General features: G+C 49.4%; 1 protein-coding gene across 1 annotated transcript in view; it reads right to left on the reverse strand.

The window, feature by feature from the left end:
• The window catches only part of LOC129619531 (uncharacterized), a 261,602-nt gene that overhangs the window by 89,001 nt on the left and 148,838 nt on the right, over window positions 1-23,763 (reverse strand). The window lies entirely within an intron of this gene.

Below are 23,763 nucleotides of genomic sequence, written 5' to 3' on the forward strand. Positions count from 1 at the left end.
CCCCGCAGTTCCTGGGGTTCTCTAGGCAAGAACACTGGAGGGGGTTGCCATTTCCTCCTCCCATGCATGAAAGTGAAAAGTGAACGTGAAGTCGCTCAGTGGTGTCCGACTCTTAGCGACCCCATGGACTGCAGCCTACCAGGCTCCTGCGTCCATGGGATTTTCCACGCAAGAGTACTGGAGTGGGGTGCCATTGCCTTCTCCCATATCTATGCACAAGCCTGCCTAAATAATTGACTTCTAGCTAGCTTTGGGATGCCAATGACCATCCACCCTTACCAGGCAACAGAGAAGAGAAAACACTTACCACAGGAGGTCCTGGTAAGGAACAAGGAACTAACAAGCTCCCACCAACCAGGATTCTGCAGAGGTCAACAAGAGGTCAGTAAGAGATGGCAGACTGCAGTCCAGAGGTCCTAGCGACTTCCATCTTGCAGCAGAGACCCAGCATAGTCCAAACGAATTCAATGTTGCAACAAATCAATAAACAAATAAAAGGACAGAAGTTCTTTGCACACATGACTGAGATTAGGGGTGAGGCAGTACATGTATGTGCCCGGAAAATCCTAAAGTATAAGAAAGGAAAGAAATTAAAGACAACTCTCAAGCTGTCCAAACTGATAAAAACGAATGATTACACAGTGTTCTCTGTATACATTAGCAGATAATAATCTGAAAAGGAAATTAAAAAAATTCCCTTTCAATAATGTCAACATGAATACCACACTTTGCCATGGATGTAATGACGATGACAAGACCGGCACGCTGGAACTTATACACCCTGGCTGAAAACTATCCTGAATACATGGACAGATATTCCATAACGATGGAAAGACTTAAGATGGCAATCCCATGGAATGCATCTTCAATCTGAAATGAAGATTCGATATGAGTTGATCGCTCAGAGCTTTTGTGCCATCAACTGTTATTAAAGTATAAAAGAGATCGAGAAAGCTGCTGACTTAGACTTGAGGCGGGGTGTACGCCCTGCTGGGCTCTAGCCAGATATTCTACAGGCACTAGCAGTCAGCTCAGGAAAGAAAGGCACTGTCTCAGGGAATGGCACCAGGCCCCTCCCCCACGACATGCCTTGAGGTCACATTGGCAGCAGGTGAGTCCTCCGGGGCCAAAAACTGATTGACATGAATCTTGAAGAAAGGCAGTATTCCAGGCAACTATAGCATTTCCTTAACATAGATGAGGAGAACAAGGTAGGAGGAAAACATACTGTTTTGTTCAAGTCGTTTCTGAGCCTATTGGGGGAACCGACCTGAAGCCAGAGTCCAGCGGAAATCCATAGGATATGTACATCGCTTAAGACAAACATTTCCTTAGGAACAAAGGCATTGCTTAGCTCAAGGTTTGTCTGCGAAATGCTTACGCATCAGGAGATGGCTCCGAGTTGGGTTTCCACACACAAGAACATGCATGCAAAGGACAAGCCTGCACAGCCCATCTTCCCCCTTTCCCCACAGCCAGCAGCATTTCCAAGTGACCTCCTAAGGCCTTCCCCAAACTACAGGGGCACCTCTGGGTTTCCTGTTTCCCTCACTTCGAACACTTTTCTTTAAAAAAAAAAAAAATCCCGCACACTTCTTGATAGAATGCCACAGTGGAAGGAAAACAGGCCTTCAATATTTAAACCTCCCTGTGCCAAACACTTGGAGCTTGGTTTGGTTTGGTTTTGTGTTGAATTACACCACCACATAATTTAAACTTTTTACACGTTCTAATCATTCAGTTCCAAAATACCAAACTTTTATTGCACAAGGTCCCCTTGAAAAGGCCCACGCAGCAGGACAGCCACAGATTCGGCCATGAAAGGGCAGCAAGATGCCCTCCCCCCTTCTTTGCTGCCTGGGCGGCCACCAGGGTTTGAAATCCATGCACCCTACTAAGTTTCTAGGGTGCAATTCGTGGACCCTTCCCTTTCCCCTCCCAGCAGGTGCTCCAGGGCCCGCTGGCCTACAAAGTGCCAGAAGCAGGGCTGGGCCAGCCAGCCAAGATTCAGGGTTCTGTCCCTTGGACTTCCAGCGGACACTAGGCTGCTTGGGAAACCCGCGCAGACTCGGAGATTTTTCAGCAGAGGGGTGGAGCGGTAAAGGCCTTGACCCCAAAGGCGAGGCCTTTCTGCGACCGCCAGGTGGGGGAGCTCCGAGAATGTGCCAACAGAGGGCGGAATACGTGGTTCCCTGCTCCACGCAGTCCCAGTGCCCTGACCCGTGGTCCGCACCCCTCCGCTGCGCCCACTGGATGCCGATCCTTGGGGACCCAGGAGCGCACGAAATGGGCGTGCCCAGCCGCAATGGCGACCCCCGAGAGCACAACTGGGAAGCCCTCCCCCACCCCCGCCAGGAGCCCACCCCAGCCGAGACCGGACCCCGCCCCGCGCCGCCCGGGTTCGCCCCGCCCCTGCCGCGCTCCCGTTGCCTTCCCAGCCGCAGTGGGGACCCCGGAGAACACAACTGAGACCGCCCCCCACCCCCTCCCCACCGGAACCCCGACCCACGCCGCCAGGGTTCGCCCCACTCCTGGCGCGGCGCGCTGCTCACCTTCACCGGGGGCTCCCGGTGAGCCCCGCCCCCACGCCCGGTTCCAGGAGAGGCTCTGGCTACTGCTGCCAGTTCAAACAGGAGGACAATACATCCACCCCACAGGGACAATCCAAGCTGTCTATGATTTAGGGATCAAACGAGGACTACAGCAAGGCAAGGTGACCTGACCTAGGAGGGCCATGAGAGTCTATAGAACCAGACAAAGTTGGTTACCAAGGAAACTTTTTTCCTTGGAACCGGGAAAGCTGGTTCTTTGCATATGCAATGACCAACAATTAGCTTGTTACCCAAGCCTGCCTCGCTGCCACCCCCACCCCCACCCCCATCCCCCACTCCCCAGGAGACCGGCTCAAAGAAATATTTTAAATCTCAGGCGGAAAACTGGAAGATGTCTTGTCTGTCTCTCTGGATTTAGGTATGTGTCAGTGTGAGCCTTGTGGTTTTTGATAATATTGCTCAAGTTCTGAGTTCTGATTTCAATGGTCTCAAGACAAGGCAGCGCTTCCAAATCAAACCGCTGGAAATACAAGAAAACATTGACCTAAATGAACGTCAGAGTCCCGTGAACTGGGAACTAGTCAATATGAAATATCTAGTATTTTTGGTTTTGCTCCTCCACTATAGACATGTCTAAGAGTCAACAACATTAAGCACAACATGTTCATAGTGCCTAGGTTTCCTTTGAGGTAAAAATTGCTCTATTGTTATATCTGTCACAAGCCTGTCAGCAAGAAAGTACCTGGAAACGACAACATCAAAAGAAAAAAACGTACATGTGATATGAGCTTTTAGACAAACTCTTAACAATGATTATACTCTAAAATATCTGCCTCTCATAGTCTTGATTGAAGTCAGAGGAGAAGGGGACGACAGAGGATAAAATGGTTGGATGGCATCACTGACCTGATGGAGATGAGTTTGAGCAAGCCCCTGGACTTGGTGACGGACACGGAAGCCTGGCATCCTGCAGGCCACCGGGTCCCAAAGAGTCAGACACGACTGAGCAACTGAACTGAACTGAACTGAAAAACGTTTCTCCAGGTGTTTTGGTTCCCCGAGTTTCTATCCTTGTGCTAAACCAAGTGACGACAGTGTATTTCATAGCTAGGTCATTTCCAAAGAAATGAAAGTTCTGAAACACTCACGACTTGAACGGACCTCCCTTTTACACAGAAACAAAAGAGATTTTTGACTCTCCATGAATAGTGTCTGGCACCATCCTGACATGTTAAATGTAAGAAAGCAATTGTTTTGTTTTGTTCTCTTCTGTTCTTGTTGGTGGGGGGTGGCGCGCTATATCGAATGCCAGTATAAAAGTCAGTTCTGGGTTGCTGAAGGGAAATGTATGACTTGTTATTACAAGAAGGTATGTGGAATGCAATGGCACTTGAGGAAGGAAAACGAAGTAGTTCTGTCTTACAGGCGGCAGTTTCAGGATGGGAGAAGCAAAGGAATGGGTACAGAATGGGATAAGGAGGTGGTAGGGAAAGTGGACCCCCAGAAAAGAGTTCTGTGCCTAGCACAAGTTTTCTTGAGATGTGGAACTGCCTTTGCTAATGGAGTTTCAGTTTCTTTACCTCTTAAGTGATCTCTTCTAGGTGGACCTAGGACAGAAATCTTTGGTTAGCTTTGGCTACGTGGAGAAGTAGTGTTTCACGGTGACATATGTGATCCTACCTGACTGTTCTCAACCCTTTTGATATCGATGCACTGCTTCTGCTGCTGCTGCCGCCGCCGCCGCCACCGCCGCCGCCGCCGCTGCTAAGTCGTTTCAGTCGTGTCCGGCTCTGTGCGACCCCGTAGACGGCAGCCCACCAGGCCCCGCAGTTCCTGGGGTTCTCTAGGCAAGAACACTGGAGGGGGTTGCCATTTCCTCCTCCCATGCATGAAAGTGAAAAGTGAACGTGAAGTCGCTCAGTGGTGTCCGACTCTTAGCGACCCCATGGACTGCAGCCTACCAGGCTCCTGCGTCCATGGGATTTTCCACGCAAGAGTACTGGAGTGGGGTGCCATTGCCTTCTCCCATATCTATGCACAAGCCTGCCTAAATAATTGACTTCTAGCTAGCTTTGGGATGCCAATGACCATCCACCCTTACCAGGCAACAGAGAAGAGAAAACACTTACCACAGGAGGTCCTGGTAAGGAACAAGGAACTAACAAGCTCCCACCAACCAGGATTCTGCAGAGGTCAACAAGAGGTCAGTAAGAGATGGCAGACTGCAGTCCAGAGGTCCTAGCGACTTCCATCTTGCAGCAGAGACCCAGCATAGTCCAAACGAATTCAATGTTGCAACAAATCAATAAACAAATAAAAGGACAGAAGTTCTTTGCACACATGACTGAGATTAGGGGTGAGGCAGTACATGTATGTGCCCGGAAAATCCTAAAGTATAAGAAAGGAAAGAAATTAAAGACAACTCTCAAGCTGTCCAAACTGATAAAAACGAATGATTACACAGTGTTCTCTGTATACATTAGCAGATAATAATCTGAAAAGGAAATTAAAAAAATTCCCTTTCAATAATGTCAACATGAATACCACACTTTGCCATGGATGTAATGACGATGACAAGACCGGCACGCTGGAACTTATACACCCTGGCTGAAAACTATCCTGAATACATGGACAGATATTCCATAACGATGGAAAGACTTAAGATGGCAATCCCATGGAATGCATCTTCAATCTGAAATGAAGATTCGATATGAGTTGATCGCTCAGAGCTTTTGTGCCATCAACTGTTATTAAAGTATAAAAGAGATCGAGAAAGCTGCTGACTTAGACTTGAGGCGGGGTGTACGCCCTGCTGGGCTCTAGCCAGATATTCTACAGGCACTAGCAGTCAGCTCAGGAAAGAAAGGCACTGTCTCAGGGAATGGCACCAGGCCCCTCCCCCACGACATGCCTTGAGGTCACATTGGCAGCAGGTGAGTCCTCCGGGGCCAAAAACTGATTGACATGAATCTTGAAGAAAGGCAGTATTCCAGGCAACTATAGCATTTCCTTAACATAGATGAGGAGAACAAGGTAGGAGGAAAACATACTGTTTTGTTCAAGTCGTTTCTGAGCCTATTGGGGGAACCGACCTGAAGCCAGAGTCCAGCGGAAATCCATAGGATATGTACATCGCTTAAGACAAACATTTCCTTAGGAACAAAGGCATTGCTTAGCTCAAGGTTTGTCTGCGAAATGCTTACGCATCAGGAGATGGCTCCGAGTTGGGTTTCCACACACAAGAACATGCATGCAAAGGACAAGCCTGCACAGCCCATCTTCCCCCTTTCCCCACAGCCAGCAGCATTTCCAAGTGACCTCCTAAGGCCTTCCCCAAACTACAGGGGCACCTCTGGGTTTCCTGTTTCCCTCACTTCGAACACTTTTCTTTAAAAAAAAAAAAAAATCCCGCACACTTCTTGATAGAATGCCACAGTGGAAGGAAAACAGGCCTTCAATATTTAAACCTCCCTGTGCCAAACACTTGGAGCTTGGTTTGGTTTGGTTTTGTGTTGAATTACACCACCACATAATTTAAACTTTTTACACGTTCTAATCATTCAGTTCCAAAATACCAAACTTTTATTGCACAAGGTCCCCTTGAAAAGGCCCACGCAGCAGGACAGCCACAGATTCGGCCATGAAAGGGCAGCAAGATGCCCTCCCCCCTTCTTTGCTGCCTGGGCGGCCACCAGGGTTTGAAATCCATGCACCCTACTAAGTTTCTAGGGTGCAATTCGTGGACCCTTCCCTTTCCCCTCCCAGCAGGTGCTCCAGGGCCCGCTGGCCTACAAAGTGCCAGAAGCAGGGCTGGGCCAGCCAGCCAAGATTCAGGGTTCTGTCCCTTGGACTTCCAGCGGACACTAGGCTGCTTGGGAAACCCGCGCAGACTCGGAGATTTTTCAGCAGAGGGGTGGAGCGGTAAAGGCCTTGACCCCAAAGGCGAGGCCTTTCTGCGACCGCCAGGTGGGGGAGCTCCGAGAATGTGCCAACAGAGGGCGGAATACGTGGTTCCCTGCTCCACGCAGTCCCAGTGCCCTGACCCGTGGTCCGCACCCCTCCGCTGCGCCCACTGGATGCCGATCCTTGGGGACCCAGGAGCGCACGAAATGGGCGTGCCCAGCCGCAATGGCGACCCCCGAGAGCACAACTGGGAAGCCCTCCCCCACCCCCGCCAGGAGCCCACCCCAGCCGAGACCGGACCCCGCCCCGCGCCGCCCGGGTTCGCCCCGCCCCTGCCGCGCTCCCGTTGCCTTCCCAGCCGCAGTGGGGACCCCGGAGAACACAACTGAGACCGCCCCCCACCCCCTCCCCACCGGAACCCCGACCCACGCCGCCAGGGTTCGCCCCACTCCTGGCGCGGCGCGCTGCTCACCTTCACCGGGGGCTCCCGGTGAGCCCCGCCCCCACGCCCGGTTCCAGGAGAGGCTCTGGCTACTGCCGCCAGTTCAAACAGGAGGACAATACATCCACCCCACAGGGACAATCCAAGCTGTCTATGATTTAGGGATCAAACGAGGACTACAGCAAGGCAAGGTGACCTGACCTAGGAGGGCCATGAGAGTCTATAGAACCAGACAAAGTTGGTTACCAAGGAAACTTTTTTCCTTGGAACCGGGAAAGCTGGTTCTTTGCATATGCAATGACCAACAATTAGCTTGTTACCCAAGCCTGCCTCGCTGCCACCCCCACCCCCACCCCCATCCCCCACTCCCCAGGAGACCGGCTCAAAGAAATATTTTAAATCTCAGGCGGAAAACTGGAAGATGTCTTGTCTCTCTCTCTGGATTTAGGTATGTGTCAGTGTGAGCCTTGTGGTTTTTGATAATATTGCTCAAGTTCTGAGTTCTGATTTCAATGGTCTCAAGACAAGGCAGCGCTTCCAAATCAAACCGCTGGAAATACAAGAAAACATTGACCTAAATGAACGTCAGAGTCCCGTGAACTGGGAACTAGTCAATATGAAATATCTAGTATTTTTGGTTTTGCTCCTCCACTATAGACATGTCTAAGAGTCAACAACATTAAGCACAACATGTTCATAGTGCCTAGGCTTCCTTTGAGGTAAAAATTGCTCTATTGTTATATCTGTCACAAGCCTGTCAGCAAGAAAGTACCTGGAAACGACAACATCAAAAGAAAAAAACGTAAATGTGATATGAGCTTTTAGACAAACTCTTAACAATGATTATACTCTAAAATATCTGCCTCTCATAGTCTTGATTGAAGGCAGAGGAGAAGGGGACGACAGAGGATAAAATGGTTGGATGGCATCACTGACCTGATGGAGATGAGTTTGAGCAAGCCCCTGGAGTTGGTGACGGACACGGAAGCCTGGCATCCTGCAGGCCACCGGGTCCCAAAGAGTCAGACACGACTGAGCAACTGAACTGAACTGAACTGAAAAACGTTTCTCCAGGTGTTTTGGTTCCCCGAGTTTCTATCCTTGTGCTAAACCAAGTGACGACAGTGTATTTCATAGCTAGGTCATTTCCAAAGAAATGAAAGTTCTGAAACACTCACGACTTGAACGGACCTCCCTTTTACACAGAAACAAAAGAGATTTTTGACTCTCCATGAATAGTGTCTGGCACCATCCTGACATGTTAAATGTAAGAAAGCAATTGTTTTGTTTTGTTCTCTTCTGTTCTTGTTGGTGGGGGGTGGCGCGCTATATCGAATGCCAGTATAAAAGTCAGTTCTGGGTTGCTGAAGGGAAATGTATGACTTGTTATTACAAGAAGGTATGTGGAATGCAATGGCACTTGAGGAAGGAAAACGAAGTAGTTCTGTCTTACAGGCGGCAGTTTCAGGATGGGAGAAGCAAAGGAATGGGTACAGAATGGGATAAGGAGGTGGTAGGGAAAGTGGACCCCCAGAAAAGAGTTCTGTGCCTAGCACAAGTTTTCTTGAGATGTGGAACTGCCTTTGCTAATGGAGTTTCAGTTTCTTTACCTCTTAAGTGATCTCTTCTAGGTGGACCTAGAACAGAAATCTTTGGTTAGCTTTGGCTACGTGGAGAAGTAGTGTTTCACGGTGACATATGTGATCCTACCTGACTGTTCTCAACCCTTTTGATATCGATGCACTGCTTCTGCTGCTGCTGCCGCCGCTGCTAAGTCGTTTCAGTCGTGTCCGGCTCTGTGCGACCCCGTAGACGGCAGCCCACCAGGCCCCGCAGTTCCTGGGGTTCTCTAGGCAAGAACACTGGAGGGGGTTGCCATTTCCTCCTCCCATGCATGAAAGTGAAAAGTGAACGTGAAGTCGCTCAGTGGTGTCCGACTCTTAGCGACCCCATGGACTGCAGCCTACCAGGCTCCTGCGTCCATGGGATTTTCCACGCAAGAGTACTGGAGTGGGGTGCCATTGCCTTCTCCCATATCTATGCACAAGCCTGCCTAAATAATTGACTTCTAGCTAGCTTTGGGATGCCAATGACCATCCACCCTTACCAGGCAACAGAGAAGAGAAAACACTTACCACAGGAGGTCCTGGTAAGGAACAAGGAACTAACAAGCTCCCACCAACCAGGATTCTGCAGAGGTCAACAAGAGGTCAGTAAGAGATGGCAGACTGCAGTCCAGAGGTCCTAGCGACTTCCATCTTGCAGCAGAGACCCAGCATAGTCCAAACGAATTCAATGTTGCAACAAATCAATAAACAAATAAAAGGACAGAAGTTCTTTGCACACATGACTGAGATTAGGGGTGAGGCAGTACATGTATGTGCCCGGAAAATCCTAAAGTATAAGAAAGGAAAGAAATTAAAGACAACTCTCAAGCTGTCCAAACTGATAAAAACGAATGATTACACAGTGTTCTCTGTATACATTAGCAGATAATAATCTGAAAAGGAAATTAAAAAAATTCCCTTTCAATAATGTCAACATGAATACCACACTTTGCCATGGATGTAATGACGATGACAAGACCGGCACGCTGGAACTTATACACCCTGGCTGAAAACTATCCTGAATACATGGACAGATATTCCATAACGATGGAAAGACTTAAGATGGCAATCCCATGGAATGCATCTTCAATCTGAAATGAAGATTCGATATGAGTTGATCGCTCAGAGCTTTTGTGCCATCAACTGTTATTAAAGTATAAAAGAGATAGAGAAAGCTGCTGACTTAGACTTGAGGCGGGGTGTACGCCCTGCTGGGCTCTAGCCAGATATTCTACAGGCACTAGCAGTCAGCTCAGGAAAGAAAGGCACTGTCTCAGGGAATGGCACCAGGCCCCTCCCCCACGACATGCCTTGAGGTCACATTGGCAGCAGGTGAGTCCTCCGGGGCCAAAAACTGATTGACATGAATCTTGAAGAAAGGCAGTATTCCAGGCAACTATAGCATTTCCTTAACATAGATGAGGAGAACAAGGTAGGAGGAAAACATACTGTTTTGTTCAAGTCGTTTCTGAGCCTATTGGGGGAACCGACCTGAAGCCAGAGTCCAGCGGAAATCCATAGGATATGTACATCGCTTAAGACAAACATTTCCTTAGGAACAAAGGCATTGCTTAGCTCAAGGTTTGTCTGCGAAATGCTTACGCATCAGGAGATGGCTCCGAGTTGGGTTTCCACACACAAGAACATGCATGCAAAGGACAAGCCTGCACAGCCCATCTTCCCCCTTTCCCCACAGCCAGCAGCATTTCCAAGTGACCTCCTAAGGCCTTCCCCAAACTACAGGGGCACCTCTGGGTTTCCTGTTTCCCTCACTTCGAACACTTTTCTTTAAAAAAAAAAAAAATCCCGCACACTTCTTGATAGAATGCCACAGTGGAAGGAAAACAGGCCTTCAATATTTAAACCTCCCTGTGCCAAACACTTGGAGCTTGGTTTGGTTTGGTTTTGTGTTGAATTACACCACCACATAATTTAAACTTTTTACACGTTCTAATCATTCAGTTCCAAAATACCAAACTTTTATTGCACAAGGTCCCCTTGAAAAGGCCCACGCAGCAGGACAGCCACAGATTCGGCCATGAAAGGGCAGCAAGATGCCCTCCCCCCTTCTTTGCTGCCTGGGCGGCCACCAGGGTTTGAAATCCATGCACCCTACTAAGTTTCTAGGGTGCAATTCGTGGACCCTTCCCTTTCCCCTCCCAGCAGGTGCTCCAGGGCCCGCTGGCCTACAAAGTGCCAGAAGCAGGGCTGGGCCAGCCAGCCAAGATTCAGGGTTCTGTCCCTTGGACTTCCAGCGGACACTAGGCTGCTTGGGAAACCCGCGCAGACTCGGAGATTTTTCAGCAGAGGGGTGGAGCGGTAAAGGCCTTGACCCCAAAGGCGAGGCCTTTCTGCGACCGCCAGGTGGGGGAGCTCCGAGAATGTGCCAACAGAGGGCGGAATACGTGGTTCCCTGCTCCACGCAGTCCCAGTGCCCTGACCCGTGGTCCGCACCCCTCCGCTGCGCCCACTGGATGCCGATCCTTGGGGACCCAGGAGCGCACGAAATGGGCGTGCCCAGCCGCAATGGCGACCCCCGAGAGCACAACTGGGAAGCCCTCCCCCACCCCCGCCAGGAGCCCACCCCAGCCGAGACCGGACCCCGCCCCGCGCCGCCCGGGTTCGCCCCGCCCCTGCCGCGCTCCCGTTGCCTTCCCAGCCGCAGTGGGGACCCCGGAGAACACAACTGAGACCGCCCCCCACCCCCTCCCCACCGGAACCCCGACCCACGCCGCCAGGGTTCGCCCCACTCCTGGCGCGGCGCGCTGCTCACCTTCACCGGGGGCTCCCGGTGAGCCCCGCCCCCACGCCCGGTTCCAGGAGAGGCTCTGGCTACTGCCGCCAGTTCAAACAGGAGGACAATACATCCACCCCACAGGGACAATCCAAGCTGTCTATGATTTAGGGATCAAACGAGGACTACAGCAAGGCAAGGTGACCTGACCTAGGAGGGCCATGAGAGTCTATAGAACCAGACAAAGTTGGTTACCAAGGAAACTTTTTTCCTTGGAACCGGGAAAGCTGGTTCTTTGCATATGCAATGACCAACAATTAGCTTGTTACCCAAGCCTGCCTCGCTGCCACCCCCACCCCCACCCCCATCCCCCACTCCCCAGGAGACCGGCTCAAAGAAATATTTTAAATCTCAGGCGGAAAACTGGAAGATGTCTTGTCTCTCTCTCTGGATTTAGGTATGTGTCAGTGTGAGCCTTGTGGTTTTTGATAATATTGCTCAAGTTCTGAGTTCTGATTTCAATGGTCTCAAGACAAGGCAGCGCTTCCAAATCAAACCGCTGGAAATACAAGAAAACATTGACCTAAATGAACGTCAGAGTCCCGTGAACTGGGAACTAGTCAATATGAAATATCTAGTATTTTTGGTTTTGCTCCTCCACTATAGACATGTCTAAGAGTCAACAACATTAAGCACAACATGTTCATAGTGCCTAGGTTTCCTTTGAGGTAAAAATTGCTCTATTGTTATATCTGTCACAAGCCTGTCAGCAAGAAAGTACCTGGAAACGACAACATCAAAAGAAAAAAACGTACATGTGATATGAGCTTTTAGACAAACTCTTAACAATGATTATACTCTAAAATATCTGCCTCTCATAGTCTTGATTGAAGGCAGAGGAGAAGGGGACGACAGAGGATAAAATGGTTGGATGGCATCACTGACCTGATGGAGATGAGTTTGAGCAAGCCCCTGGACTTGGTGACGGACACGGAAGCCTGGCATCCTGCAGGCCACCGGGTCCCAAAGAGTCAGACACGACTGAGCAACTGAACTGAACTGAACTGAAAAACGTTTCTCCAGGTGTTTTGGTTCCCCGAGTTTCTATCCTTGTGCTAAACCAAGTGACGACAGTGTATTTCATAGCTAGGTCATTTCCAAAGAAATGAAAGTTCTGAAACACTCACGACTTGAACGGACCTCCCTTTTACACAGAAACAAAAGAGATTTTTGACTCTCCATGAATAGTGTCTGGCACCATCCTGACATGTTAAATGTAAGAAAGCAATTGTTTTGTTTTGTTCTCTTCTGTTCTTGTTGGTGGGGGGTGGCGCGCTATATCGAATGCCAGTATAAAAGTCAGTTCTGGGTTGCTGAAGGGAAATGTATGACTTGTTATTACAAGAAGGTATGTGGAATGCAATGGCACTTGAGGAAGGAAAACGAAGTAGTTCTGTCTTACAGGCGGCAGTTTCAGGATGGGAGAAGCAAAGGAATGGGTACAGAATGGGATAAGGAGGTGGTAGGGAAAGTGGACCCCCAGAAAAGAGTTCTGTGCCTAGCACAAGTTTTCTTGAGATGTGGAACTGCCTTTGCTAATGGAGTTTCAGTTTCTTTACCTCTTAAGTGATCTCTTCTAGGTGGACCTAGGACAGAAATCTTTGGTTAGCTTTGGCTACGTGGAGAAGTAGTGTTTCACGGTGACATATGTGATCCTACCTGACTGTTCTCAACCCTTTTGATATCGATGCACTGCTTCTGCTGCTGCTGCCGCCGCTGCTAAGTCGTTTCAGTCGTGTCCGGCTCTGTGCGACCCCGTAGACGGCAGCCCACCAGGCCCCGCAGTTCCTGGGGTTCTCTAGGCAAGAACACTGGAGGGGGTTGCCATTTCCTCCTCCCATGCATGAAAGTGAAAAGTGAACGTGAAGTCGCTCAGTGGTGTCCGACTCTTAGCGACCCCATGGACTGCAGCCTACCAGGCTCCTGCGTCCATGGGATTTTCCACGCAAGAGTACTGGAGTGGGGTGCCATTGCCTTCTCCCATATCTATGCACAAGCCTGCCTAAATAATTGACTTCTAGCTAGCTTTGGGATGCCAATGACCATCCACCCTTACCAGGCAACAGAGAAGAGAAAACACTTACCACAGGAGGTCCTGGTAAGGAACAAGGAACTAACAAGCTCCCACCAACCAGGATTCTGCAGAGGTCAACAAGAGGTCAGTAAGAGATGGCAGACTGCAGTCCAGAGGTCCTAGCGACTTCCATCTTGCAGCAGAGACCCAGCATAGTCCAAACGAATTCAATGTTGCAACAAATCAATAAACAAATAAAAGGACAGAAGTTCTTTGCACACATGACTGAGATTAGGGGTGAGGCAGTACATGTATGTGCCCGGAAAATCCTAAAGTATAAGAAAGGAAAGAAATTAAAGACAACTCTCAAGCTGTCCAAACTGATAAAAACGAATGATTACACAGTTTTCTCTGTATACATTAGCAGATAATAATCTGAAAAGGAAATTAAAAAAATTCCCTTTCAATAATGTCAACATGAATACCACACTTTGCCATGGATGTAATGACGATGACAAGACCGGCACGCTGGAACTTATACACCCTGGCTGAAAACTATCCTGAATACATGGACAGATATTCCATAACGATGGAAAGACTTAAGATGGCAATCCCATGGAATGCATCTTCAATCTGAAATGAAGATTCGATATGAGTTGATCGCTCAGAGCTTTTGTGCCATCAACTGTTATTAAAGTATAAAAGAGATAGAGAAAGCTGCTGACTTAGACTTGAGGCGGGGTGTACGCCCTGCTGGGCTCTAGCCAGATATTCTACAGGCACTAGCAGTCAGCTCAGGAAAGAAAGGCACTGTCTCAGGGAATGGCACCAGGCCCCTCCCCCACGACATGCCTTGAGGTCACATTGGCAGCAGGTGAGTCCTCCGGGGCCAAAAACTGATTGACATGAATCTTGAAGAAAGGCAGTATTCCAGGCAACTATAGCATTTCCTTAACATAGATGAGGAGAACAAGGTAGGAGGAAAACATACTGTTTTGTTCAAGTCGTTTCTGAGCCTATTGGGGGAACCGACCTGAAGCCAGAGTCCAGCGGAAATCCATAGGATATGTACATCGCTTAAGACAAACATTTCCTTAGGAACAAAGGCATTGCTTAGCTCAAGGTTTGTCTGCGAAATGCTTACGCATCAGGAGATGGCTCCGAGTTGGGTTTCCACACACAAGAACATGCATGCAAAGGACAAGCCTGCACAGCCCATCTGCCCCCTTTCCCCACAGCCAGCAGCATTTCCAAGTGACCTCCTAAGGCCTTCCCCAAACTACAGGGGCACCTCTGGGTTTCCTGTTTCCCTCACTTCGAACACTTTTCTTTAAAAAAAAAAAAAATCCCGCACACTTCTTGATAGAATGCCACAGTGGAAGGAAAACAGGCCTTCAATATTTAAACCTCCCTGTGCCAAACACTTGGAGCTTGGTTTGGTTTGGTTTTGTGTTGAATTACACCACCACATAATTTAAACTTTTTACACGTTCTAATCATTCAGTTCCAAAATACCAAACTTTTATTGCACAAGGTCCCCTTGAAAAGGCCCACGCAGCAGGACAGCCACAGATTCGGCCATGAAAGGGCAGCAAGATGCCCTCCCCCCTTCTTTGCTGCCTGGGCGGCCACCAGGGTTTGAAATCCATGCACCCTACTAAGTTTCTAGGGTGCAATTCGTGGACCCTTCCCTTTCCCCTCCCAGCAGGTGCTCCAGGGCCCGCTGGCCTACAAAGTGCCAGAAGCAGGGCTGGGCCAGCCAGCCAAGATTCAGGGTTCTGTCCCTTGGACTTCCAGCGGACACTAGGCTGCTTGGGAAACCCGCGCAGACTCGGAGATTTTTCAGCAGAGGGGTGGAGCGGTAAAGGCCTTGACCCCAAAGGCGAGGCCTTTCTGCGACCGCCAGGTGGGGGAGCTCCGAGAATGTGCCAACAGAGGGCGGAATACGTGGTTCCCTGCTCCACGCAGTCCCAGTGCCCTGACCCGTGGTCCGCACCCCTCCGCTGCGCCCACTGGATGCCGATCCTTGGGGACCCAGGAGCGCACGAAATGGGCGTGCCCAGCCGCAATGGCGACCCCCGAGAGCACAACTGGGAAGCCCTCCCCCACCCCCGCCAGGAGCCCACCCCAGCCGAGACCGGACCCCGCCCCGCGCCGCCCGGGTTCGCCCCGCCCCTGCCGCGCTCCCGTTGCCTTCCCAGCCGCAGTGGGGACCCCGGAGAACACAACTGAGACCGCCCCCCACCCCCTCCCCACCGGAACCCCGACCCACGCCGCCAGGGTTCGCCCCACTCCTGGCGCGGCGCGCTGCTCACCTTCACCGGGGGCTCCCGGTGAGCCCCGCCCCCACGCCCGGTTCCAGGAGAGGCTCTGGCTACTGCCGCCAGTTCAAACAGGAGGACAATACATCCACCCCACAGGGACAATCCAAGCTGTCTATGATTTAGGGATCAAACGAGGACTACAGCAAGGCAAGGTGACCTGACCTAGGAGGGCCATGAGAGTCTATAGAACCAGACAAAGTTGGTTACCAAGGAAACTTTTTTCCTTGGAACCGGGAAAGCTGGTTCTTTGCATATGCAATGACCAACAATTAGCTTGTTACCCAAGCCTGCCTCGCTGCCACCCCCACCCCCACCCCCATCCCCCACTCCCCAGGAGACCGGCTCAAAGAAATATTTTAAATCTCAGGCGGAAAACTGGAAGATGTCTTGTCTCTCTCTCTGGATTTAGGTATGTGTCAGTGTGAGCCTTGTGGTTTTTGATAATATTGCTCAAGTTCTGAGTTCTGATTTCAATGGTCTCAAGACAAGGCAGCGCTTCCAAATCAAACCGCTGGAAATACAAGAAAACATTGACCTAAATGAACGTCAGAGTCCCGTGAACTGGGAACTAGTCAATATGAAATATCTAGTATTTTTGGTTTTGCTCCTCCACTATAGACATGTCTAAGAGTCAACAACATTAAGCACAACATGTTCATAGTGCCTAGGCTTCCTTTGAGGTAAAAATTGCTCTATTGTTATATCTGTCACAAGCCTGTCAGCAAGAAAGTACCTGGAAACGACAACATCAAAAGAAAAAAACGTAAATGTGATATGAGCTTTTAGACAAACTCTTAACAATGATTATACTCTAAAATATCTGCCTCTCATAGTCTTGATTGAAGGCAGAGGAGAAGGGGACGACAGAGGATAAAATGGTTGGATGGCATCACTGACCTGATGGAGATGAGTTTGAGCAAGCCCCTGGAGTTGGTGACGGACACGGAAGCCTGGCATCCTGCAGGCCACCGGGTCCCAAAGAGTCAGACACGACTGAGCAACTGAACTGAACTGAACTGAAAAACGTTTCTCCAGGTGTTTTGGTTCCCCGAGTTTCTATCCTTGTGCTAAACCAAGTGACGACAGTGTATTTCATAGCTAGGTCATTTCCAAAGAAATGAAAGTTCTGAAACACTCACGACTTGAACGGACCTCCCTTTTACACAGAAACAAAAGAGATTTTTGACTCTCCATGAATAGTGTCTGGCACCATCCTGACATGTTAAATGTAAGAAAGCAATTGTTTTGTTTTGTTCTCTTCTGTTCTTGTTGGTGGGGGGTGGCGCGCTATATCGAATGCCAGTATAAAAGTCAGTTCTGGGTTGCTGAAGGGAAATGTATGACTTGTTATTACAAGAAGGTATGTGGAATGCAATGGCACTTGAGGAAGGAAAACGAAGTAGTTCTGTCTTACAGGCGGCAGTTTCAGGATGGGAGAAGCAAAGGAATGGGTACAGAATGGGATAAGGAGGTGGTAGGGAAAGTGGACCCCCAGAAAAGAGTTCTGTGCCTAGCACAAGTTTTCTTGAGATGTGGAACTGCCTTTGCTAATGGAGTTTCAGTTTCTTTACCTCTTAAGTGATCTCTTCTAGGTGGACCTAGAACAGAAATCTTTGGTTAGCTTTGGCTACGTGGAGAAGTAGTGTTTCACGGTGACATATGTGATCCTACCTGACTGTTCTCAACCCTTTTGATATCGATGCACTGCTTCTGCTGCTGCTGCCGCCGCTGCTAAGTCGTTTCAGTCGTGTCCGGCTCTGTGCGACCCCGTAGACGGCAGCCCACCAGGCCCCGCAGTTCCTGGGGTTCTCTAGGCAAGAACACTGGAGGGGGTTGCCATTTCCTCCTCCCATGCATGAAAGTGAAAAGTGAACGTGAAGTCGCTCAGTGGTGTCCGACTCTTAGCGACCCCATGGACTGCAGCCTACCAGGCTCCTGCGTCCATGGGATTTTCCACGCAAGAGTACTGGAGTGGGGTGCCATTGCCTTCTCCCATATCTATGCACAAGCCTGCCTAAATAATTGACTTCTAGCTAGCTTTGGGATGCCAATGACCATCCACCCTTACCAGGCAACAGAGAAGAGAAAACACTTACCACAGGAGGTCCTGGTAAGGAACAAGGAACTAACAAGCTCCCACCAACCAGGATTCTGCAGAGGTCAACAAGAGGTCAGTAAGAGATGGCAGACTGCAGTCCAGAGGTCCTAGCGACTTCCATCTTGCAGCAGAGACCCAGCATAGTCCAAACGAATTCAATGTTGCAACAAATCAATAAACAAATAAAAGGACAGAAGTTCTTTGCACACATGACTGAGATTAGGGGTGAGGCAGTACATGTATGTGCCCGGAAAATCCTAAAGTATAAGAAAGGAAAGAAATTAAAGACAACTCTCAAGCTGTCCAAACTGATAAAAACGAATGATTACACAGTTTTCTCTGTATACATTAGCAGATAATAATCTGAAAAGGAAATTAAAAAAATTCCCTTTCAATAATGTCAACATGAATACCACACTTTGCCATGGATGTAATGACGATGACAAGACCGGCACGCTGGAACTTATACACCCTGGCTGAAAACTATCCTGAATACATGGACAGATATTCCATAACGATGGAAAGACTTAAGATGGCAATCCCATGGAATGCATCTTCAATCTGAAATGAAGATTCGATATGAGTTGATCGCTCAGAGCTTTTGTGCCATCAACTGTTATTAAAGTATAAAAGAGATAGAGAAAGCTGCTGACTTAGACTTGAGGCGGGGTGTACGCCCTGCTGGGCTCTAGCCAGATATTCTACAGGCACTAGCAGTCAGCTCAGGAAAGAAAGGCACTGTCTCAGGGAATGGCACCAGGCCCCTCCCCCACGACATGCCTTGAGGTCACATTGGCAGCAGGTGAGTCCTCCGGGGCCAAAAACTGATTGACATGAATCTTGAAGAAAGGCAGTATTCCAGGCAACTATAGCATTTCCTTAACATAGATGAGGAGAACAAGGTAGGAGGAAAACATACTGTTTTGTTCAAGTCGTTTCTGAGCCTATTGGGGGAACCGACCTGAAGCCAGAGTCCAGCGGAAATCCATAGGATATGTACATCGCTTAAGACAAACATTTCCTTAGGAACAAAGGCATTGCTTAGCTCAAGGTTTGTCTGCGAAATGCTTACGCATCAGGAGATGGCTCCGAGTTGGGTTTCCACACACAAGAACATGCATGCAAAGGACAAGCCTGCACAGCCCATCTTCCCCCTTTCCCCACAGCCAGCAGCATTTCCAAGTGACCTCCTAAGGCCTTCCCCAAACTACAGGGGCACCTCTGGGTTTCCTGTTTCCCTCACTTCGAACACTTTTCTTTAAAAAAAAAAAAAAATCCCGCACACTTCTTGATAGAATGCCACAGTGGAAGGAAAACAGGCCTTCAATATTTAAACCTCCCTGTGCCAAACACTTGGAGCTTGGTTTGGTTTGGTTTTGTGTTGAATTACACCACCACATAATTTAAACTTTTTACACGTTCTAATCATTCAGTTCCAAAATACCAAACTTTTATTGCACAAGGTCCCCTTGAAAAGGCCCACGCAGCAGGACAGCCACAGATTCGGCCATGAAAGGGCAGCAAGATGCCCTCCCCCCTTCTTTGCTGCCTGGGCGGCCACCAGGGTTTGAAATCCATGCACCCTACTAAGTTTCTAGGGTGCAATTCGTGGACCCTTCCCTTTCCCCTCCCAGCAGGTGCTCCAGGGCCCGCTGGCCTACAAAGTGCCAGAAGCAGGGCTGGGCCAGCCAGCCAAGATTCAGGGTTCTGTCCCTTGGACTTGCAGCGGACACTAGGCTGCTTGGGAAACCCGCGCAGACTCGGAGATTTTTCAGCAGAGGGGTGGAGCGGTAAAGGCCTTGACCCCAAAGGCGAGGCCTTTCTGCGACCGCCAGGTGGGGGAGCTCCGAGAATGTGCCAACAGAGGGCGGAATACGTGGTTCCCTGCTCCACGCAGTCCCAGTGCCCTGACCCGTGGTCCGCACCCCTCCGCTGCGCCCACTGGATGCCGATCCTTGGGGACCCAGGAGCGCACGAAATGGGCGTGCCCAGCCGCAATGGCGACCCCCGAGAGCACAACTGGGAAGCCCTCCCCCACCCCCGCCAGGAGCCGACCCCAGCCGAGACCGGACCCCGCCCCGCGCCGCCCGGGTTCGCCCCGCCCCTGCCGCGCTCCCGTTGCCTTCCCAGCCGCAGTGGGGACCCCGGAGAACACAACTGAGACCGCCCCCCACCCCCTCCCCACCGGAACCCCGACCCACGCCGCCAGGGTTCGCCCCACTCCTGGCGCGGCGCGCTGCTCACCTTCACCGGGGGCTCCCGGTGAGCCCCGCCCCCACGCCCGGTTCCAGGAGAGGCTCTGGCTACTGCCGCCAGTTCAAACAGGAGGACAATACATCCACCCCACAGGGACAATCCAAGCTGTCTATGATTTAGGGATCAAACGAGGACTACAGCAAGGCAAGGTGACCTGACCTAGGAGGGCCATGAGAGTCTATAGAACCAGACAAAGTTGGTTACCAAGGAAACTTTTTTCCTTGGAACCGGGAAAGCTGGTTCTTTGCATATGCAATGACCAACAATTAGCTTGTTACCCAAGCCTGCCTCGCTGCCACCCCCACCCCCACCCCCATCCCCCACTCCCCAGGAGACCGGCTCAAAGAAATATTTTAAATCTCAGGCGGAAAACTGGAAGATGTCTTGTCTCTCTCTCTGGATTTAGGTATGTGTCAGTGTGAGCCTTGTGGTTTTTGATAATATTGCTCAAGTTCTGAGTTCTGATTTCAATGGTCTCAAGACAAGGCAGCGCTTCCAAATCAAACCGCTGGAAATACAAGAAAACATTGACCTAAATGAACGTCAGAGTCCCGTGAACTGGGAACTAGTCAATATGAAATATCTAGTATTTTTGGTTTTGCTCCTCCACTATAGACATGTCTAAGAGTCAACAACATTAAGCACAACATGTTCATAGTGCCTAGGCTTCCTTTGAGGTAAAAATTGCTCTATTGTTATATCTGTCACAAGCCTGTCAGCAAGAAAGTACCTGGAAACGACAACATCAAAAGAAAAAAACGTAAATGTGATATGAGCTTTTAGACAAACTCTTAACAATGATTATACTCTAAAATATCTGCCTCTCATAGTCTTGATTGAAGGCAGAGGAGAAGGGGACGACAGAGGATAAAATGGTTGGATGGCATCACTGACCTGATGGAGATGAGTTTGAGCAAGCCCCTGGAGTTGGTGACGGACACGGAAGCCTGGCATCCTGCAGGCCACCGGGTCCCAAAGAGTCAGACACGACTGAGCAACTGAACTGAACTGAACTGAAAAACGTTTCTCCAGGTGTTTTGGTTCCCCGAGTTTCTATCCTTGTGCTAAACCAAGTGACGACAGTGTATTTCATAGCTAGGTCATTTCCAAAGAAATGAAAGTTCTGAAACACTCACGACTTGAACGGACCTCCCTTTTACACAGAAACAAAAGAGATTTTTGACTCTCCATGAATAGTGTCTGGCACCATCCTGACATGTTAAATGTAAGAAAGCAATTGTTTTGTTTTGTTCTCTTCTGTTCTTGTTGGTGGGGGGTGGCGCGCTATATCGAATGCCAGTATAAAAGTCAGTTCTGGGTTGCTGAAGGGAAATGTATGACTTGTTATTACAAGAAGGTATGTGGAATGCAATGGCACTTGAGGAAGGAAAACGAAGTAGTTCTGTCTTACAGGCGGCAGTTTCAGGATGGGAGAAGCAAAGGAATGGGTACAGAATGGGATAAGGAGGTGGTAGGGAAAGTGGACCCCCAGAAAAGAGTTCTGTGCCTAGCACAAGTTTTCTTGAGATGTGGAACTGCCTTTGCTAATGGAGTTTCAGTTTCTTTACCTCTTAAGTGATCTCTTCTAGGTGGACCTAGAACAGAAATCTTTGGTTAGCTTTGGCTACGTGGAGAAGTAGTGTTTCACGGTGACATATGTGATCCTACCTGACTGTTCTCAACCCTTTTGATATCGATGCACTGCTTCTGCTGCTGCTGCCGCCGCTGCTAAGTCGTTTCAGTCGTGTCCGGCTCTGTGCGACCCCGTAGACGGCAGCCCACCAGGCCCCGCAGTTCCTGGGGTTCTCTAGGCAAGAACACTGGAGGGGGTTGCCATTTCCTCCTCCCATGCATGAAAGTGAAAAGTGAACGTGAAGTCGCTCAGTGGTGTCCGACTCTTAGCGACCCCATGGACTGCAGCCTACCAGGCTCCTGCGTCCATGGGATTTTCCACGCAAGAGTACTGGAGTGGGGTGCCATTGCCTTCTCCCATATCTATGCACAAGCCTGCCTAAATAATTGACTTCTAGCTAGCTTTGGGATGCCAATGACCATCCACCCTTACCAGGCAACAGAGAAGAGAAAACACTTACCACAGGAGGTCCTGGTAAGGAACAAGGAACTAACAAGCTCCCACCAACCAGGATTCTGCAGAGGTCAACAAGAGGTCAGTAAGAGATGGCAGACTGCAGTCCAGAGGTCCTAGCGACTTCCATCTTGCAGCAGAGACCCAGCATAGTCCAAACGAATTCAATGTTGCAACAAATCAATAAACAAATAAAAGGACAGAAGTTCTTTGCACACATGACTGAGATTAGGGGTGAGGCAGTACATGTATGTGCCCGGAAAATCCTAAAGTATAAGAAAGGAAAGAAATTAAAGACAACTCTCAAGCTGTCCAAACTGATAAAAACGAATGATTACACAGTGTTCTCTGTATACATTAGCAGATAATAATCTGAAAAGGAAATTAAAAAAATTCCCTTTCAATAATGTCAACATGAATACCACACTTTGCCATGGATGTAATGACGATGACAAGACCGGCACGCTGGAACTTATACACCCTGGCTGAAAACTATCCTGAATACATGGACAGATATTCCATAACGATGGAAAGACTTAAGATGGCAATCCCATGGAATGCATCTTCAATCTGAAATGAAGATTCGATATGAGTTGATCGCTCAGAGCTTTTGTGCCATCAACTGTTATTAAAGTATAAAAGAGATAGAGAAAGCTGCTGACTTAGACTTGAGGCGGGGTGTACGCCCTGCTGGGCTCTAGCCAGATATTCTACAGGCACTAGCAGTCAGCTCAGGAAAGAAAGGCACTGTCTCAGGGAATGGCACCAGGCCCCTCCCCCACGACATGCCTTGAGGTCACATTGGCAGCAGGTGAGTCCTCCGGGGCCAAAAACTGATTGACATGAATCTTGAAGAAAGGCAGTATTCCAGGCAACTATAGCATTTCCTTAACATAGATGAGGAGAACAAGGTAGGAGGAAAACATACTGTTTTGTTCAAGTCGTTTCTGAGCCTATTGGGGGAACCGACCTGAAGCCAGAGTCCAGCGGAAATCCATAGGATATGTACATCGCTTAAGACAAACATTTCCTTAGGAACAAAGGCATTGCTTAGCTCAAGGTTTGTCTGCGAAATGCTTACGCATCAGGAGATGGCTCCGAGTTGGGTTTCCACACACAAGAACATGCATGCAAAGGACAAGCCTGCACAGCCCATCTTCCCCCTTTCCCCACAGCCAGCAGCATTTCCAAGTGACCTCCTAAGGCCTTCCCCAAACTACAGGGGCACCTCTGGGTTTCCTGTTTCCCTCACTTCGAACACTTTTCTTTAAAAAAAAAAAAAAATCCCGCACACTTCTTGATAGAATGCCACAGTGGAAGGAAAACAGGCCTTCAATATTTAAACCTCCCTGTGCCAAACACTTGGAGCTTGGTTTGGTTTGGTTTTGTGTTGAATTACACCACCACATAATTTAAACTTTTTACACGTTCTAATCATTCAGTTCCAAAATACCAAACTTTTATTGCACAAGGTCCCCTTGAAAAGGCCCACGCAGCAGGACAGCCACAGATTCGGCCATGAAAGGGCAGCAAGATGCCCTCCCCCCTTCTTTGCTGCCTGGGCGGCCACCAGGGTTTGAAATCCATGCACCCTACTAAGTTTCTAGGGTGCAATTCGTGGACCCTTCCCTTTCCCCTCCCAGCAGGTGCTCCAGGGCCCGCTGGCCTACAAAGTGCCAGAAGCAGG

This window comes from Bubalus kerabau, chromosome 9, assembly GCF_029407905.1.
Source record: "Bubalus kerabau isolate K-KA32 ecotype Philippines breed swamp buffalo chromosome 9, PCC_UOA_SB_1v2, whole genome shotgun sequence".
NCBI lineage: Eukaryota > Metazoa > Chordata > Mammalia > Artiodactyla > Bovidae > Bubalus > Bubalus kerabau.